General features: G+C 44.8%; 1 pseudogene; it reads right to left on the reverse strand.

The window, feature by feature from the left end:
• The window catches only part of LOC119646926, a 115,779-nt pseudogene that overhangs the window by 89,227 nt on the left and 6,201 nt on the right, over positions 1-20,351 (reverse strand).

Consider the following 20,351-nt stretch of genomic DNA (forward strand, 5'->3'; position numbering starts at 1 on the left):
TGTTGGAAGTACCCGGTTTGCGCGAAATCGATCAATAAACTTACATAGACCTCTCCAGATAGAATCACTTTCACCTAAACCGTGTTGATTGAAAGCCGCCACCTCTCAGTCTTGATGAATGTCAGATCATATTGGCCCCTTCTATGATATAGACTCAAATTACTATCTCGTTGGCATAGTACTCCGTGCTCGAACTCGCCTATAATCCCTTTTGACAATCGCGTGAGAATTAACACTGAAACCATCCACAACAAAGCCCCCCGTAACACCTATAAGGGGAAATAGTTGCCTCAATAACCGCAGCTAACAGATGTCCTGAGGATGCAGCATTAACAAATGATCTTCACAATCACCTGAAGAACGTTATCATTGAATATGCTTCAAAAAAAGTTGGAACGGCTGGTTCGACGATGAATGTAAGCAAAGGAAAGAAGGAATATCGCATACCGAATAATGTTCCATTCTCAAAGAAGGCGGGCACGCGCGGATACCTATCACGAACTCCGTCGACTGAAGAAGCGACTTCCAAGAAAGAAAAAGGGAGCCTGGAAGAACCTACAAATCTGTGAACTCGAAAAGTACAGGGAGCAACCGCACCAGGCGCGGAGTTTTACCAACAAGTTAGTAGGATGAAGTTTTTCACATCTCGATGTTCATCCAGACCAGACAAAAAGGAAAATCTGTTTTCCGACTGAATGTGCGTCTACTTTAAAGAACGTTGGGGAAATTGGCGTGAAACCTAAAACTATAAATGTGAAGGCAAATGTACGTGGAGCCTAGCCGGGAACAATGTTGAGAATCTAATGATTCTCTATCCGACACCACCAAACGAATTTGTGAGCCGGAATAGGCTATCTTCCACTGATTCAGAAAACCTGTAAATAAGAAATTAGGCCAGGAAAAGGTGGGCACCACGTTAGGCGCCATTTGTAATGAGCTTAAAGGAAACAGGAGGATCAGACGATCATCCTAAGTGGCTGAGAACGACCTAGAAGGAAGAGCTATCCCAGCTCGGTTGACACGTTCTTGCACACCTCTGTGTTAGCCAGGCTCGGGAATGTGGGGGGATCCTTTGAGCGGTATGATCCCTCACCTGTCATTAGTACAAAATTAACGTGTCTATACCGATGCGTGGGTCCGCACCGAATTTAAAAAAAGACCACAAACAAAGAAATTCCCGACGGCCTAACGATGAAAACTAGAACGCGGGCTAAAACTGGAAAAATAAAGAAAACCGACCGTGCGCCGCGATCGAGAGGGAAGATCCATGACGGGTCGCAATCCCGATCATGGTTCAGACGCAGCCCCTGAGGTTCCCTCCCTTCTTTGACATTCTCAGGCCATTATTTAGAAGATGTCCCTAACAAAAGTTTTGCAGATTACATTCACCAACCAACCAACCAAAATATCGGCGAGTTGGAGGTCCCGCCAACTGAAGACGACAGAAAAATATTGCCCCCACCAAGTATGGAAGAAACAGTCCATGAATTCATCGACTTACAAATCATAAGTCGGCAAGAGCCGATGGAATTACAGCCGAATTGGTTAAATATGGAGGCGACCAATTACACCAAGCAGTTCATCAATTTATGCTCAAGGTGTGGAATAAATCAATGCCTGACGACTAGCATTTTCTGTCCCCTACAAAACAAGGGAGATATCATGCAGTGCAGCAATTATAGAGGTTTTACATTGCTGAGTGCAATCTAGGAGATGTTCTCCACTATCTAGCAATTCTAGCCGAATATCATTGGCCAAACCATAGAGGCTTCACCATTTTCCATCGAATTTAAGGCCGCCTATGATAGTATAGCCATAATACAACTGTACACGGCCATGAGCGAATTCGGTACTTCGAAGAAATTGATAAGATTGACTTGGCTAACCCTGGCATATACGTGCGGCCAGATAAAGGTAGCAGGCTCGTCTTGAGACCATTCAACATCAACAACCATCTAAGATAAGGGGATGCCCTATCATGCAACCTCTTCAACCTGGCACTGGAAAAGTGTTCCGCGATGCTGAAAGTAATGCGAGCACCACCATCCTCTCTAAGTCCAGCCAACTACTAACCTATACTGACGATACTGATATTATGAAAGAACATACAGAGATGTACATTCTACCTTTATTGCGATCGAGAAGACGTTCATTGACGCGACATCTTGAGCTCCACTTTAACGAAGGCAAAACGAAGTGAAAAGGGACATTGTCAGCAGCAACAACGAAACGAAGCAATAACATAAAATGGCTGTTGGCTGACAACAACCGTGCGCGGATTTCATCGTCGTAGCTGTTATCGGTTGTACCCTAGATAGGAAAAATTATCAACGGTCTCAAAGTTGTAGTCTCCTATCTTTATTCTTCCCGTTTGACAACACGGGCAAAATGCTTGCGAGACGAGTATGACCCTGGCAAGAATAATGCCGGACGTGGGAGAGCCACGATATACTTGTAGGCTACTTATTGACAGGGTGGTGAGCTCGTTCTTGTTTTATGACATCCCTATTTGGGGAGACATTTCGCTTATCATATATTGCTCATAAACTGAGAGCGGTCTACAGGAGGACAATCCTAAGGGTGTTTTCTGCCTTCAGCACCGTCTCAGATGAGACATTCTCCGGAATGATGCCAATTGACATCTTGGCAGATGATTTGATGAGCATATACAATCTGAAATCAGTCTCTCCTTTGTCACAGATGAAGGACGTTGAAAGGGAGAGATCTGTAAATAGATGGCAGGAGCGTTGGGATCACTCGGGAAAGAACTGATGAACACGCAGGCCGATCCCTATCATACAGGAGTGGTCGGGATACCTCTACAGATTCAAATTGGACAATTCGCCCAATTGTCCAAATTGAAAGGGAGTCCCCGAGGATCCAAAGCACATATTCCTCCACTGTCCGAGATTCTGAGACGAGAGGAGAAACCTAGAGGACACTTAAGGTGTAGTGCTGATACCGGAAATTGTGGTGAAGAGAATGCTAACATCACAGGTGGATTGGTATGCGATCAACTCAATGATCATATCAATCCAGGACAAACTGTGAAAAGCATAATACCTGCTTCCTAGGTAGTAGCCTCGAGGAGAGCAAACTGCAAACTGCTAATGACCGATACACGTCGGAACACACTGGGAGTTCCCGGAGCCGTCGATAATTCCTTGTCGACGTCGATGGGGTGATATGAGCCTAGTTCTGCCAAGGCGGTAGTTGTGGTGTGTGCCCCTTCGGGACCTGACCCCGGTCGGGTAGTGTGCATTAAACCGGTATTAGTAGACCGTGTTGCCTCGAGCGGACGCTGATCCGTCCGTGAGTTCCAGGATCAGATAATCGTAGGTTAGGCCTCAGGATACTGGGGTAGGGGCTTTGTTGCCGAGGGTACACCCGTTCCTGACTATTACGGCCCGCTCCCTTGCATACGATGCGCTGGTAAACTTAAATGGCCAACAAAAATAAATCAAACGAGGAGATAGTGGAAACGGAGAGTAAGTTGGCTGCATTTATACGCAGCACGAAATTGCGCCTCTCGCCTCAGGGCCCAGCGAAGGGCGCAACAAGGGCTGAAATACTCGATGGGACATCAGGACGCGCAGATGGAGAGAAGGACTCGCAAAGTTATGCGGAGACCTTACCACGCAGTGCTATAAGTTCGGAAAGAGGCACAGTGGAAACTGCCGAAACTAACCAAATGATTTCGAATATAAGCCGAGTGGGAGGGCTGTCGACTATTTTGGCGCAAGCTGAAGAGGAAAAGCTTATTAAAAAATACGCGGCAATTGTGAACCGCAGCGAAGGGGTGAGAAACGGGCTAATGGAACTGAAGGACCTCCTAGACAGGATTTCATATTATAGACGGACATCGAGAGTAAGAAAAAATCCGCGGGAAGCAGAAACAATCTAAAATTAAGGCGGACACGAAGGACGGAGCACCAAAAAAAAGGTGGGGAAACGAAGGGCGACTAGACCGCGGCTCTGCTTATTAAGCCGACAGAAGTCCTCAGTGAAATCCGTTACAAGATCAAACACGACAATAACGGAGCAGAAATGTCTTCCATTCGTAAAATGAAGGGTGGTGGAGTCCTAGTCGAACTAGGCCCGAAGACAATAAATGAAGTTACCATCTGTGAAGCAGTCAAGGGGCTTCTGGAAGAAAAGACTTTGGTTTCCAGTCTGAAACCCACGTGTTCTCTGGAAATCCGAGACCTTCACTGCCTCACAGAAAAGAACGAGGTTGAAGAGGCCATCAAACGCGCCTGTCCGGTGTAACCAATGCCCGGACTGGTATCACCTCGCGAACTCCCAAGGCCAAAAACTCGCTGTGCTGGAAGCTGCTGAGCAATACGCGAAGAATCTTCTAAACAGCGGAGAAATAAGAATTACTTTGGGTAGTGTGTAGAATACGAATCCGAGCCGCCCCGACCAAATATTACAGATGTTTGGATTATGGGCACACATCTGCATTTTAAGGGTACTATTCCGTGCGTACCCCGTATTGAATGATGACGTCGGCGCGAAGAGCGCAGAGGACTGTCCACTTTACTCTATAAAAGAGTTGTAATAGGCAGTCCTCTCTATGATGGTATTCCAGCAGAGGTATACAAACGGGTATTCCAACACCGGCCAGACCTACTGCTCGGCGCAGTCAACGCTTACCCGAAAGAAGGCCAAGCTTGCGCTGATACACAAAGGGAAAGGCCTGAGTTGCCGTCTTCATACTGCCCGCTATGTATGTAATGCTTGACGGACAGACATTCTAGGCACACTAGACAATACTTTCCACGTGCCGAACTATCTCTTATGGATATTGAGGTGCTATCTGAGGAACCGCTCCCTGCTCTATGAAACGCCAGAGGATCAGAGGAGGATGGAGGTCACGTCGGGAGTTGCACAGGGATCCATCCTAGGGCCGGACCTCTGGAACGCTACCTATGATAGTCTACTTAAACTCGACATGCCAGAAGAGTCGCGCCTGGCCGCTTATGCAGATGATGTCGTGGCGCTTGTTGCTGGACGCACTCTCGAACAGGCGCAAAGCAGACTCGCCATATTGATGCGACGGATAAGCGGATGGATGACTACTCATGGTTTCAACCTTGAACTGGAAAAACCGAAGTAGTAACCCTAACTAAAAAGAGAATTCTGACCCTGCATTCGGCGAGTCGATAATCCAGTCAAAACCAGTGGCAAAGTCCATCGGGCAGACTCTTGACTCAAAGGTGAGCCTTTTTAAGCAAATCAAAGCAGCAGCGAACAAGGCTGCAGCTAGAGTTTCGACGTTAAGTAGTAAGTTACCCTTCTTGCTAAGGAGCGTCAAGCCATATACAAACGCAAAGGAGAATAGCCAAGGGAGGTGATTGCTTGTGAAGAACGGCAGCGCACCCTAGGCGACTAGCAATTCTTGGCAAAATAAAACTAAAAGCAGATGGACTGCGCGGCTCATTGGTAACTTAGGTGCGTGGCTGAATCGGAAGCATGGTGAGACTGACTATTTCCTTACCCAATTTTTAAAATGGGCATGATCTCCGAATTGTGTGTTTTGCAATGGAGTTGTGGACGACGCCTACTACACTTTTTTTTCTTGTGGAAGGTGGGATGGGATTAGTCAGCAGCTTTATTTATACGCAGGGAATCTCTCCCCAGACAACATTGTCGAAAAGATGCTAAGGAGTTACTAAGAAGATAGAGTTCGACCGGTAGAGGAGCCGGATGGCAGAGGGATCCTTAAACCGACAGTTCCCTTCCTCCTCTCTTCTTGCGTTGGTGAAAGGAATTTCGTGATTTGAAGGCTCCGCAAAGCGGGAGAGTTCGAGGACTAGCCCGAAGTAATGTAACAAATGGTTTCATGCTAGCTCTCTTAAGATGGGAAGGTGTTTAGTTGGTAGTTTGACGACGTACCGAACCGGGAGTCCAACACTCTGTGCGTAAAGGCATTCACCTACCCAATCTAAAACTTTTCTGTTTCCTGGTAGCCAGAATTTCAACGTCTATTATTTCCCCATTTTGTCAACCTCCCAGTAGCAATTGGAAGAGATATACCTCCAACAGTTGCCCTTGGAGGACATTAGAATTGCCTTTTCTTTGTAGGAAGACAAAATGAACATTCTTCGATTTCTTAACTATCTATCTTGTCCTCATCAACGTGTTGCTGACTCCGATAATTATGTTACACTGAGAATCATGGAACAGCCATTTGTTTGGCCACATTTTAAACTTGTTATTGAGTTTATTATGGATCGGATTAAGGTATTAGACTTGAGCTACGTTCGCCTCAAGACTCTTTCAGCTTGGAATCCGTCTACGGACAAAAGATCTTTCTCAGAAATCCCACAAGACTTACGCATGTAAAGCACATTTGAGCGGATTAGCGATAAAACGATCGTTTGTTGAACTTGAAAGCATTCCTGGCTGCCATACAATGGCCGATAGTCGATCGATGCTGGCAAACCAAGACCGAAAATTCCAAATCAACAAATTAACATGAGAATGGGGGAATATTCCAGGTAACTTTAATTATGCAAAATAATGATTCGTTGGCCACTTCCTTATGATTGCGCGAACGTTCGTATTCTGGCCATTTGGAGAGAAATAAAATTCGTCTCAGAACAAAGCAAGGGAATTAGCACCATTTTCGCTATTAATTATTCATTCTTCCGTGAAGCAAACGCTGTGGAAAATTTATGGAAACAGCGCAGTTTCTTCCTTGGCCTACCTAATTAAAATATTATTTTTTACATTATGAAATAGCGGAACTATCGCGCTAATACTGATAATGTGTCTTATTCAAGTGTGACTGCAATAAAACCGATTCACAGCAGCTAAGCACTGGCGCGGCGAGTTTGCCATGTTTTTATTATAAAACTGCCCCCGAAGCGGTGACTTAACCGTAACACCATGGAAAATCGCTACAGTAAGCAAACACACTATAAAAATTTGCAACGCAAGTATGCAATTCGCTGCAGTTGGTTTCAACTCGAGATGCAGGTCATGAAGGAATGAGATTTACTGCACCTTGCGTGAAAAATCAATGCCTTGAAGCGTGGCCTTGCATCGGTTTAGATGAGAACTGGAACAGTTCAATATGAGTTAAGACACCCTGAGTGCACAGGGGCAGGCTTTCCCTAGCGATAAGAAAATCAGCTAAATAGCTCCGAAATCAACGAAAGAGGTGATATCACCCTAATAACCTACAATGGGATTCTAAGGGTGGAGGACTGGAGGGTGTCTGACCAGAGATCCTTCTCTGATCACAGTTGGATACCTTTCAGTCTAGAACTCGCCGCAGAGTTCCCCAAGCCCTTTAGAGACCGCCGGAGGATCGACTGGAGAAAGTTTGATCAGGCAATTAAGAACAAACTCTCCGGTGCGCAAATTGGTAAGATTGGAAACGACAGACGAATTGGAGTCAAAGGTCGGGGCTCAGGAAAATGCATTCGATACCGCCTTTAAAGTCTCATGCCCTACTAAGCACAGCTAAAAGACCCTGCCACCGTGATGGAATGAAGATCTCTCTAACCTCAGGAAGCCGACCAGAGAAATCTTCAACATCTGCTACAGGCAAAAATACTGACAGCCATACAACACTGCCTGAAGAAGTACAAGTCGGCCATCAGGACCGCCAATAGGCGGTCTTGGTTGGACTATTGTCAGAACATCGAAAGTACAAGTGAATCCATGAGGCTCAATAAGGTTCTGTCCAAGGAACATAAGAGCCCATCCTTTCTTAAAAAGTCGGAAGGCTCCTGGACGGAATCCTCTAGCGGAACCCTGCGGCCGCTGGTTCAAATGCACTTTCCCTCCAGCGAGGAGGACTGTGAGTCGGAACCTTGCTTGGAAGGTTTGCGGCAACCCCAGCTGTGTGAGACTAGCAAATCGGTAATTATCGAGGATAGGATCGGCTGAGCTATAAACAGCTTCTCATTCAGCATACAAATCTCCAGATCCCAGATCCCAGATGGCATAATGCCAGTCATGCTACAGAAGCAGTAGGAAAGGGTTGTGCCGTGGCTTGTTGAAATTTACCGGAGCTGCATCTCTTTAGGACACGTACCACAGTCCTGGAGGCGCACACGAATGGTTTTCATACCGAAAGCGGGCGGGCGCGGTCATGAGTCCGCGAAGGACTTTCGATCAATCAACTCTGACCTCTTTCCTGCTAAAGACCCTAGAACGCATCCTGGACATTCACTTAAGGATGATTATGGAGAAAACGCCTTTCTCTAAGTCCCAGCATGCCTACCTCAAAGGAAAATCCACTGAAACAGCCCTCCACCAGGTAATTGGCACGGTTGAGCGTTCGCTGCAGTATAAGCAGTATACCCTTGCTGCCTTCTTGGATATAGAGGGAGCTTTTAACAACGTCAGTACCAACGCATCTGGTTAATAGTAATGGACAAAATTCTACGCATATTGGACAGCAACGGGGTAAAGGTGCTGGCGTATGCCGACGACTTCATGATATTAGTATCAGGGATGTTCCTGTCCATTACGAGTGAAACCATGGAAGGAGCGTTGCGAAAGGTGTGCCTGTGGGTCGCAAGATGCAGACTCAGCATAAACCCAACCAAAACGCAATTGATGCTATTCACCACCAAGACAAGGATACCTGAATTCCATCTACCACGGCTAAATGAACAAAGTTTGGTTCTTTCCTCTAATGTAAAGTATCTGGGTGTAATCCAGGATCCAAAGCTAAATTGGAGATTGAACATAGAACTGAGGGTTAAGAAGGCCTGTATAGCCTTCTATGTCTGCAAGAGAACCTTCGCAAAGAAATGGGGTCTCCGGCCAAGGATGGTTCTCTGGATGTTCACCACGGTAGTACGTCCGATCCTAATGTACGGCTCTATTATATGGTGGCAGGCTTTGAAGAAACAATACAATAGAACGAAGCTTAATAGGATTGAAAGAACCGCGTGTGCAGGTGTTACTGGGGCTCTGCAGTCCTGCCCGGCAGATGCTCTCAATGTACTCCTGCATCTGCTCCCCCTAGACCTTCACATGAAATATGTTGCAGCGTGCAGTGCCGTCAGACTACGTGAGTCCCGATGCTGAGCAGCGAAGTCCTACGGCCACAGCAACATCCTAGATGATATACCTCGGGAAATCTGGGCATCCGCCATGGACTATGCCACACGCAAGCTGAACTTCACGAGAATCTTTGATGTCTACCTTCCAACCAGGGCAAAGTGGAAGGACGGCGACGTGTTTCAAGACTACAATACAGTCTTGTTTACCGACGGGACAAAGATGGCCTGTGGAGTCGGCGCGGGGGTTTTCTCAAATACACACCGTGTATCCAAGTCGTATGGTCTCCCTAGTTTCGCCAGTGTATTCCAGCTGGAAGTACTGGTGATATTGGAAGTTTGTCGATGGCTGGAGCGTGATTCGAGCCCCAAGCGTAACATAGTCATTCTGACCAGCTCAGCTGGACGGAATTTTGGTTTCTCAGGAGTGTAAAAATCACCTTCCGGACGAAGGTTATCCTCGGGTTTAACTTTCTGTAGACGTTCTGCAGGCCTATAACCTGGCTTTTCTAGTTGATAGAATTCCCCTTCAGGTTTGAGGTTATCTTCCGGGCGTATTTGCTTTGGACGTTCAGCTAGTCTGTAGCCTGGTTTCTCAGGCTCGTGAAATTCTCCTTCCGGCTTCAGATTATCTTCTGGTTTAATTTGCTTCGGTTGTTCAGCTGGACGGAATTTTGACTTTCCAGGGGTATAGAATTCACCTTCAGGACGCAGATTATCGTCTGGTTTGACCTGTTTAGGACGCTCTGCTGGCCGGAAACCTGGTTTCTCCGACGTGTAGAAGTTACCTTCTGGTTTGAGATTATCTTCAGGTTTGACTTGTTTTGGCCTTTCAGCTGGGCGGAATTGTGGCTTAAATCTCCTTCTGGACGAAGATTATCTTCGGGTTTAACTTGTTTAGGACGTTCTGCTGGCTTGAAACCGGGTTTTTCTGGTTGGTAGAATTCACCCTCAGGTTTGAGATTATCTTCGGGTCTGATTTGTTTTGGTCGTTCAGCTGGGCGGAAGGCAGGTTTCCCGGTGTATAGAAGTCACTTTCTGCCCGCAAATTATCTTCAGGTCTAAGTTATTTCGGTCTTTCACCTGGGCGAAATTGTATTTTTTCTGGGGTGTAGAAATCACCTTCAGCGCATAGATTGTCTTCAGGTCTAACCTGTTGTGGCCGTTCAGCTAGGCAGTATCCTGGTTTTTCCGGTTGATAGAATTCGCCTTCTGGTTTCAAGTTGTCTTCTGGTTTAACTTGCTTCGGCCGTTCAGCAGGGCGGAATTGAGGTTTTTCAGGACCATAAAATTCACCCTCTGAACGCAAGTTATCTTCAGGTTTTACTTGTTTTGGACGTTCTGCAGGGCGGAAGCCAGGCTTTTCGGGAGTGTAGAAGTTACCTTCAGGGCGAAGGTTATCTTCGGGCCTAATTTGTTTTGGACGTTCCGCAGATCTATATTCGGGTTTCTGCGGTTGATAAAAGTCACCTTCTTGTTTAAGATTATCTTCGGGTTTGACCTGCTTTGGACGTTCGGCTGGCCGGAAGCCTGGTTTTTCTGGTTTGTAGAATTCACCTTTTGGCTTAAGATTGTCTTCTGGTTTCACTTGTTTTGGCCTTTCAGCTGGTCTAAACCGAGGTTTATCAGATGTGTCACCTTCTGGTCGCAAATTATCTTCAGGCCTGATTTGCTGAGGTCGCTCTACAGGTCTAAATCCAGGCTTCTCGGGTGTATAGAAATCACCTTCTGGACGCAAGTTATCTTCTGGCTTAACTTGTTTTGGTCGTTCAGCAGGTTTGAATTCTGGTTTCTCCGGGGTGTAAAATTTACCCTCTGGACGCAAATTATCATTTGGTCTTGCTGGTTGTAGTCTCTCAGCAGGCTTTAGAGCCTGGTTTTTTTGGTTGGTAGAATTTACCTTCAGGTTTAAGATTGTCTTCTGGGCGAACTTGTTTTGGACGTTCTACTGGTTTAAAGCCAGGTTTTTCTGGGGTGTAGAAGTCACCTTCGGGGCGCAAGTTATCTTCCCGTCTCACCTGTTTTGATCGCCCCGCTGGGCGGAACTCTGGTTTCTCAGATGCATAGAAATGTCCTTCAGGTTTGAGGTTGTCTTCTGAACGAACTTGTATTGGCCTTTCAGCTGGTTTGAAACCAGGTTTTTCTGGACTATAGAACTCTGCTTCTGGTTTGAGATTATCTTCTGGTTTTACTTGCTTTGGGCGTTCAACCAGACAGAATTCCGGTTTTTCAGGGGTATAAAATTCACCCTTTGGACGTAAGTTATCTCCAGACTTAACCGGTTGTGGACGTTCTGCAGGTTTGAAACCTGGTTTTTCTGGTTTATAGAACTCATCTTCCGGTTTAAGATTGTCTTCTGGTTTGACTTGCTTGGGGCGTTCGACGGGTTTAAAACCAGGCTTTTCGGGCTTATAAAATTCTCCTTCAGGTGTAAGATTGTCTTCGGGTCGTACCTGTTTCGGGCGTTCTGCCGGCTTGAAACCTGGTTTATCGAGAGTATAGAATTCACCCTCAGGTTTGAGATTATCTTCAGGCTTAACTTGTTTTGGGCTTTCTGCTGGTTTGAACCCTGGTTTTTCAGGTGTGTAGAATTCACCTTCGGGTTTCAGGTTATCAGAAGGCCTGAAAGGTGCCAAGCGCTCTCTGTTAATATCCTCAACTGTTTTGAAAGTGTCATGAGTTTCCGTTGTTGTCACCTCCTCAATGGTTTCATAGTATTTATTGACATCATCCTTAGTCCAAGTGCGCTTTCGGGGTCGGGTATAAGTTTCCTCAGCGTTTTTGGAAGTATTTCTTTGTTGTCGTTTCAAATGTCCTATCTCCCTCGCAAATTAGATTGTTAGTAGTCAGAGCGGCCATCAAGGCCTTGTATTCAGCGACGACATCTTCCAGGCTGGTGGGGCAGTGCAGAGACGCGCTGACCCGTCTGGACGGCACGCTCAAAGTCACTCTCTTCTGGGTTCCCGGGCATAGGAACATAGAGGGGAATGAGCGGGCTAACGGATTGGCCAAGCAAGGCTCTTGGCAGTCCTTCGGTGAATACAGTCGGTATTCCGCAGGCGGCTGTCGGGGGCCGACTCTACTCGCACTACCTAGCCTGAGATGGCGAAGGCTTACAAGCTGTGCCAAGTCGAGGAGAATTTGGCCCGCTTATAACGTAGCCCGATCACGAGAGCCCCTGTGCCAGACGCGTGCAAATGCATTCAAGATTACGGCTGTCTGCATGGGGCACTGGCCTATAGGGGACCATGCCGCTAGGCTCGGTATACCCTACAACTCACATTGCCGAGGGAAACCCTCATGCGCTTTCTCTGCGATTGCCCAGCTCTGGCTAGAGTCAGGCTGCGGATACTGCCTTCCTGCTCCCATAACAGCAATCACTGTCTTGGGAGTTTATGGCATCGAAACGGCGCACCAAAGCGCTAATTGAACTCCTCGGAGCGGCCACTAATACCTACCCACCTACCATATAATTCGCTGAATATGGTTTCAACTCGAGGCGCAGGTCATGAGCGTTGTCAGAACAATATACTGGAGGGACCCACGCAGCCGAACTCTTAGCTGTTCAAGGAGCTTACCTATACCTTATTTAGGCCCACAGTCTTCCAGCTTAGGCAGGTTACCCCACCCAGGTTCCATGAGTACAGAGAAGCGGTAGTTAGTAGCAACCAACTCTACCAGAAAGGCAATAAACTGCACGGCCTAATCAGTACTCCTTCAAGTATATAAATTTTTCCACTCGAATCTAACGAAATCAGATACGCAATTACTACCTCAAAGATATGAAACTGTGCTTTTCCGTTCACAGCTATTGAACTCATCACCGTCCGCTTTGATAACAAATTTTTCTTTCTAATTAGCGCAGATTACGCTGAGGTATTACCGCGGGAGCTAAGCAAATATTGACTAATCTCAATTTCAGGCAAAAATGATTTCATTTTATGACGTGCGGATTAAGCGCTTAGTCGACTTTTACAGTACGGCAAAGCCATATTTGGATTAGTCAGGAGATTTGTCATATCAAATGTTCATTTTGATAACGAGAAATACTTCATGCTTCTCGTAGAGGTGAATGCAACACAAAACCTAATCAAATTTGCTTTAAAGGAATTTCATGAAGCTTAGATATTTTCGGTACGCAGCGCCAACAAATTTTGATGCTGTTGATCTTTGATGGAGAAAATTTCGAATGTAAGATAACATGCATTACGTGGATTTGTGACTTTTTTGCATGTGGGTGAAAAGCAGAGAGAAGCTTAAGCCAAGGGGACAAACCATGTTGAAAAAAGCAGGCTAAGGCTGGTAAAGCTCAACATTTGTAATAGAAATGTCAATATTGGCACGCAAATCACTTTGACAAATTATGAGTGACGTATTGGGGGTAGGACAAATATTTACTTATGATAATTAGTCGCAGATTGTTTGATCTAATGTAGTGAATACAAATTTTGGGGATAACCATAATGACGTCCGAGGGGAGTGAATCCGTAAAGAAGAAGAGAAACTTTAGTTGAAAATTGGTATCTCTAAGTAATTCAGTAGTTTCATCCAGAGCTCTCACAGCTACAGGATAAACTGCGACTTGGATGGAAGAGAACTAAAGAACTCTGCAGATGAACTCATCCATATTGTATCGGTACTGACCAATTATAACTTTGTTAGTAATGCTGCGATTGCCACCAAATTTGGCAATAGCATGCTCTATATTATAGCCTATATTACAGCAACTTGATGATTCTCGGATGAATGTAATTGCAACGATAATTATATAAATATACAATTATGAACTTTATTTAAACTGATATCGGTATGGAGGGAATTTTGAGCCCTAGATACCCTAAAGTGGCACCTACGTGATTTTTTTCAAATTTTTCGGTTCATGAAACAAATTACCACTTCCCAGTCCCCGCCACTCTCCTTCTCGCATCATTCCTGCTTTAGAAAGTACTAATCGAGACCTTACGTTTAATACCTAAAATAACTATATTCGGTGAATCACCTCCCTGCCCCCAACTTCCCTCTCCTCGAACCTTGAAAATGGCTATTAGTGAAAGATCTAAAATATCATAATGGAAAGCACTGGAATATAATCGAATCAATATTTTGCATAAAGACCAAAAAACCATCAAAATTGGTCCAAACCGATAATAAACCCCTCTGCTAGCCCAACTCGCTAATGAGACTTCAACCCCTCATCTGTCATTACGTAGGTCTCATATAGCCGATGCGTGAAGCCTAACTGGACCTTAAATACTAATATCGTGTGAACCGAGCAGAAAACACACGCGAAAGCTACAGTGGGCAGGAAATATCCGCGTGAATCCAAAAAATTCGAGATTAGAGTACCGCGATCAAGAGGGAAGATCTAGGACGGACCAAATCCTCAAATGATGTTTTCAGCGCTTCAGACGTTCAGGAAGGGCGGCCTTGGGGATCCCGCCGTTCCTTAGCAACCTCAAGTCATATAAATGGATGATACTACTTAATGGTAGTGGTGGTCAAAAGGTAGTATAGGTCCCAGGGCGAAAAGTGGATTGGTACCCACGATAGAGCATAAAACCTGAGAAACGTCAGCTGAACCAACACCAACAGATCTACTACCAAACCCTATCTCCACCTCCACGTGGTGACTGCTGAGAGCTCTTTATTAACGAAAAGCTGCACACGGAGAAGGATGAAGACGAATCTTCCGCGCCTAAAACCGGGACAAATTGTACCAACTGGCCCTCCAGGTTCGGGGTTGGGTAAGGCTATCAACGCCACACGGAAAACAACTTGTTACGAAGCCACAACAGGAGCCACGGAAAGGGTGGATTTCAAAACGACGAACCCGGCACCGGCAGAGGATTAACGATTTGTGCATTTTCTTATGGAACGTGCGCTCCCTGTATAGAGATGGAGCTGCCAAGCAGCTAGCCGATATCCTGTCCCAGTATAGGGCTGATGCAACAGCATTACAAGAGATGCGTTGGACACGGACCGGTTCCCTGGAAAAGAGTCGCTATACCATATATTATAGCGGCCACCCAGTAAGCCATGTGCTCAGAGTAGGCTCCTCAGTCAGTCAAAAAATGAAACCTGCTGTTATCGGCTTTGAAAGCACAAGCGAACGGCTATGTACTCTGCGCTTGTGAGGCAAATTTAGAAATATAAGCCTCATTAACGTTCATGCTCCTACAGAGGAGACTGCGCAGTCGGAGAAGGATACCTTCTACGAGGCAGTAGAACCAATCCTCGAAGCCTGTCTCAGATATGATATCACAATCATACTTGGGGATTTCAGGAGTTAAGTAGGGAAGGAGCCCGTATTCAGGCGACACGTCGGCTCCCATAGCTTACACCAAATTACAAATGATAACGGACTGCAGATTATTCAATTAGCAGTGTCACACGAAATGGTTGTTGGAAGTACCTGGTTTGCGCGGAAAGCGGTCCACCAACATATATGGGTCTCTCCAGACGGGATCACTTTCAACCAAATTGACCACGTGCTGATATAATGCCGCCACCTCTCAGCCGTGATGAATGTCAGAACATATAGGGGGGCCAATATAGACTCGGATCACTATCTCGTCAGCATGGTGCTTCGAGCTTGAATAACATCACCACCCAGGATCCCCTTTGACCCAGGTGAGAGTTAACACTGAAGCCATCGGCAAAGCAGCCCCCCGCAAGACCTATAAGTGGGAAATGGATGCCGCAATAACCGCAGTCAACAGAGATTCTGGAGATGAAGCATCAACTAATGATCTTCACAATAACTTGAGAAACGTTCATAAAGGCGGCCACAAACATTCTTAGCCCCAGCCGCAAAGAAAGTCGCACCAGCAGGTTTGACGATGAATGTAAGCTAGCAATGGAACGGAAGAATGCTGCATATCGAGGAATGTTGCATTCTCAAAGGATGCGGGCAAGCGGGGAGACTTATCACGAACTCCGTCGAGCGGAAAAGCGACTTCATAGTTGTAAAAAGGAAGCCTGGGAGAACCAACAAGTCTGTGAACTCGAAAAGTACAGGGAGCAACCGCACCAGGCGCGCAAGTTCTACCAACAAGTCAGCAGGATGAAACTTTTCACAACTCGATGTTCATCCTGCCGAAACAAAAAGTGAAATCTGATTTCCGACAGAATGGGCATATTGGAGCGATGGGTTGAGTACTTTGATGAGCTACTGAATAACCAAAACAACGGCGAGTTGGAGGTGCCACCAACTGAAGACGACAGACAAATACTGCCACCACCAAGTGTCGAAGAAACAGTCCGCGCAATTCATCGGCTTAAAAACCATAAGTCGCCAGGAGCCGATGAAATTACACCCGAATTAGTTAAATATGGAGGCGACCAGTTACACCAAGTGGTTCATCAATTTGTGCTCAAGGTGTGGGACAGCGAATCAATGCCTGGCGACTGGCAAAGAGGCATTACCTGTCTCATACATAAAAAAGGATATATCACACAATGCAGCAATTATATAGGTATCTCGTTGCTGAGTACCATCTATAAGATATTCTCCTCTATCTTGCTAGGCTCGATAGCTCCACACGCATACGCCCAGAACATCATTGGCCCCTACCGCTCAAAACGTTTCACCAAGGTCAAAGCCCTCATTGTACAAGACAATGATCTTGCCAGTCCTCATGAATTCCTCGGAGACTTGGGTTCTTAGCAAGAAGAATTGCGAACTCTTGGCCACGTTCGAGAGAAGAGTCCTCCAAAGAATTTTTGACCCCCTACATGAAGATGGACGATTCCGTAGCCTACATAACGACGAAATCTATGAGCGATACCATGATCGCCCGGTTGTGGATAAAATCCGGCTCAATAGGTTACGGTGGGCGGGTCAGTTAGTCCGTATGGATGAGAATGATCCAGCCCGGAAAGTCTATAAGGGCAATATCTATGGTAGAAAAAGAAGACGAGGCAGGCCCTGCTTGAAATGGAGCGATGGCGTAGGTCAGGACGCCAGACAGTTTTTAGGGATGTCGAATTGGTGGAGCTCGGCGCAAAACCTGGATGTCTGGAGTTCCTTATTAAGGCAGGCCTAGACCGGATACCGATTGTTGCGCCGTTGCCTCCTTTTCGATCGCGACACATGGGTTCGAAGCTTGAGGAACCCGCGCGTGAGGTAAAGCCGTATTTTTTAAGGGTTTGTGTAAAACAAAACCTTATTAAAATCAGTTTACTGTCTGTCTGTCACGCGCGTTTTTCTTGGAAATGGTTATAGCGACGGACACCAAATTTGGTCGAAAGGTGGAAACTGTGAACGCAAACAGTACTTAGCACTTTTGCAAGCCGGTTTTGACATTTGAAGGAATGGTAGGGAGTGTGGAGGGTCGAAAGTGATCATTTCTTTCACGGACCTATTCTCAGAAACAACTCAACCCAAAAATCTTAAAAAATCAAGACTGTGAATGTCAGTATCACCCAAAAGTGGATATTCTCATGTAATATATGCATATATAAGGTGCTAGGTACTAATGGGACAAATATCCACCCAAATGTTTTTACAAAAAAAATACATAAAACGTTTCATACCTGAAGCGTCTAGCTTCCGGTTTCCCAACTTATTTTGTAATTTAGTTCCAAATTTAGCTCGCGTGTTGTTCATTTCGATAGGTGCACGTGAATCCCCATGATTGAGTATTTTTAAGGATCCGGTACTTACCCACACACCAGAAAGAACATGTGAATTTTTATGAAAATGACGCGTGAACGATCGAAGCGCTCAAAGGACCAAGCCTGGCTAGAATAGAAGCTTACAAACACGTCTCGACGGAGCACTTCGATGGAGCTTCAATATTTTTGGGCGGACTTCGCGGTCAATTTCACCAATTTTTCGGTTTTTGAGATAGCCCTCCTCTCTTGGTCTACGGCCGAAGGATGGTGTTTTGACCATGATAATTTAAATTTGTCATTACACCATATCAAAGACCTCGGAGTATTTTTTGACAACAAAATGCGTTTTAATCTGCAATATGACAGACTGCTATCCACGGCATATAAGCAACTCGGTTTCATCATGAAACACCCAAAAGAACTCAATCAGATCTGAATCACTAAGTCCTTGTATATCACATCCGTGCAGCTTCTACTGGAATATGCTTGCGTAATCTGCAACAGATTTGCGTCTATTCAAAACAATTCACGCTTGTTGTTTTGGGGTACCTTTATGATCCCCCCAAATACAGGCTGGGGTTTTTCAATTTAATAATTCTCTCATCAAGAAGGACATCACTCAATGCTTGTTTCACTTTTGATATTATTAGCGGTGCAATTAATGTTGGTATTCTCTCAAACAAAATCTCTTAAAAGGATCCACACAAGACGCAATAGACATACAACTCTACTTAAGAAATACCAACACCTAACTGCCTATGGTTGTAACAAACCCATAAGTGACTGCTGTCGCACATTCAACCCACTAACTGTCCACTATTCTGCAGGCCTCTCTAAATTTTCCTTGAAGCAAAACTTAACAAAGACCCTGGTGACATCCTACACTACTCAATCTAACCTACCCTATTTGCCTTCGTATAAAACAAGTCGGGAAACTGGAAGCCGAACGCTTCAGGTACGAAAGGTTTTGTGTATTTTTTAGTACGTAGCGCGTAATATATGCATACATTATGTGAGAATATCCATTTCCGGATGATATTGACAAATTTGACGTATTATAACGATTTCTACCAAACTTGGTGAGATCATACTCTATATTATACCCTATATTGTTGCGAAATTTCGTGGTGCTAGCATGAACTTAGGGCGGGTTTTGCAGCCAATTACTAAAAATTATAGTAATATACTATTATTAACTTTATTTGTGCAGATATCAGTATGGAAGGTATTTCGGAGCCCAGCCACTATATAGTGGCAGCCTCCTGATTTTTTTCAGATTTTTCTGTTGGGTAGTTTCTGATAACCCTTAAAGAAATTATCACTTTCAACCCCCCACCTTTCCAACAAATGTCAAAACTAAGACCGGTTCCGAAAAGTACTAACCCAGACCTTTAATTTGATACCCATGAGATGACTATATTTGATGAAAAAAAATGTACACCCCCTTTTGCATATATGGGGACCCCCCCTTAAATTCGTCGTAAAAGGATGTAACTCATTGTATGCGTCAGCGTTCACAGTTCCCAGCTTTCTACCAAATTTGGTGTCAATCACTGTAACCGTCTCCGAAAGAAATGCGTGTGACGGATAGACAGACAGGCAGACAGACAAACAGTAAACCTTAAAAACTACTTTTAAAAGGCAATACTGATACTGATAGGGAATTCAGAAAGACGCTACAATTTCAGTCAGAGCGTACTAACGCATCTGTAAACGTGTGAATGTCGACCTTTGGCCCCTGAAAGCAAACCAAATCTTTGTAAAGGGTTGAAGTTTGCGGTAACTGCTAAGTACGCAGAGCAGGCATAGAGTTATCTTATCTTATGCGCAAATCATTTCTGGAATTCAAGATACTGTAAAGCAGTAACTAAAAAGTATTAGAAACGATTATCACATAGCAGAATTTTGTCTGCTCTCGAAATTCTTTCTCAAGAGTAAAGAACTTAATCCAATTAAACTATTTAATTTTGCTTTGCTTGACTACCTCTGCAATATTTTATCGTGGATAAAACCCAGACTCTTTATGACCCCACCAAGCAAAAGTATCTCTTAAGGAATTTAGACAGTGAATTAGATGAGCAAACATCATTGAGTGCTTCAATTCTCAAATGTAAGTTGAATATGAAGTTGGCTCTTTAATTCATCAAGCGAAGCATTTATGTATCTCTACAAAATATCTGCAAGCTCTCAAATAAGATATGGATCCATTCGAACGACAAAAGGTTTTGACAAAAACTCATATGTATTAGACTTAGCATCAAAGAGCTTAACTTTGGCGCCGTTTCATGATTTCGCCATTTCACTGTCTATGCTCCAGTATCTCTGAATTTTTCTAAGATGGAACGTAGAGAGCGTAGAGTTTGTCAACCCCGACTGTGTATTCAGTTTAAGTAGATCCTTAAGTAAATTATATATAAAAACGTTTTAGACACGCAAAATATGTTTTTTTAATGTTTTGTCTGTCTGTCTGTGGCCAACCCAAACAAATTTGAATCTTTTTTTATGAGAAGGAATCCAGTTATTCCACACCAGTTTCAGTTTACTTACACCCTTAATTTTCATTGATTCTTCTCAAGCTGATAGTACTACAGGATTTTAGATAGCAAAAGTCCTATGCTTTCTTAAGGTTCACGGTTATACCAAATGGAAAACTTTTATACAATTTTTTGAAAGAATTACTCGCGGGGGTACCCTTAGTCCACTTCATGT

This window comes from Hermetia illucens, chromosome 1, assembly GCF_905115235.1.
Source record: "Hermetia illucens chromosome 1, iHerIll2.2.curated.20191125, whole genome shotgun sequence".
In the NCBI taxonomy this organism is placed as follows: Eukaryota; Metazoa; Arthropoda; class Insecta; order Diptera; family Stratiomyidae; genus Hermetia; species Hermetia illucens.